This window comes from Schistocerca nitens, chromosome 9 (assembly GCF_023898315.1).
Source record: "Schistocerca nitens isolate TAMUIC-IGC-003100 chromosome 9, iqSchNite1.1, whole genome shotgun sequence".
NCBI lineage: Eukaryota > Metazoa > Arthropoda > Insecta > Orthoptera > Acrididae > Schistocerca > Schistocerca nitens.
Window position 1 is genome coordinate 462,755,189 of NC_064622.1, and position 988 is coordinate 462,756,176.

Genomic DNA, 988 nt, shown 5'->3' on the forward strand with positions numbered 1-988 from the left:
CGCGAAGTCCGGAACCGCGCGACTGCAGTGGTCGCAGGTTCGAATCCTGCCTCGGGCATGGATGTGTGTGATGTCCTTAGGTTAGTTAGGATTAAGTAGTTCTAAGTTCTAGGGGACTGATGACCTCAGATGTTAAGTCCCATAGTGCTTCAGAGCCGTTTTGAGCCGTAATTACTCGAATAGGAATTTTTTGTCCTTTGGGAATAAATATCAATTTTGGATAGTTAATGCTACACTGTAACAATTTATTGAAGCTCTGTCCCTCTCTTCCTGCCGTTTTGAACCCATCACCGATAAATCTCTTTTGGTTAATGTTAAGGCGATTGACCAGGAAGTACATAGGGTACATTGTCTTTTAATTATTCGATGACTTAATCAATCGTTTTTAAAGGATATTTTGCCACTTCCTGTAAATACTTTTTGGTGAAAAATATTAGTAATCATTTGTTAATACTCTTTGGGTGGTGAACAAGCCCAGCATTCGACTTAGACCTGTGTGCGGAAACCGTTTAAAAACGACTTTCAGAGAGGCCGGCGGCACCGAAAGAAAGCCTGCGGACTTTACACAAATAATGAATAACTGAGTCAGTATCCAAAATTACGCCAACGGCCTTGCCGCAGTGGGAACACCGGTTCCCGTCAGATCACCGAAGTTAAGCGCTGTCGGGCTGGGCTAGCACTTGGATGGGTGACCATGCGGTCTGCCGAGCTCTGTCGGCAAAGCGGGGTGCACTCAGCTCTCGTGAGGCAAACTCAGGAGCTACTTGATAGAGACGTAGCGGTTCAGAAACTGACATACGGCTAGGAGAGTGGTGTGCCGACCACATGCCCCTCCTTATCCCCATCCAGTGACGCCTATGGGCTGAGGATGACACGGCGGCCGGTAAGTACCGTTGCGCCTTCATGACCTGTTCGGCAGGAGTCTTTTTTAAAGCAAAATTATAACGCCTGCATCGACTGTGTTTTTATTTCCTTGCTCGCACAGAAT

At 46.8% G+C, this 988-nt stretch overlaps 1 pseudogene; it reads left to right on the plus strand.

The window, feature by feature from the left end:
* Positions 1-602: 602 nt before the first annotated feature.
* On the plus strand, positions 603-720 carry LOC126204613 (5S ribosomal RNA; annotated as a pseudogene).
* The last annotated feature ends 268 nt before the right edge of the window (positions 721-988 follow it).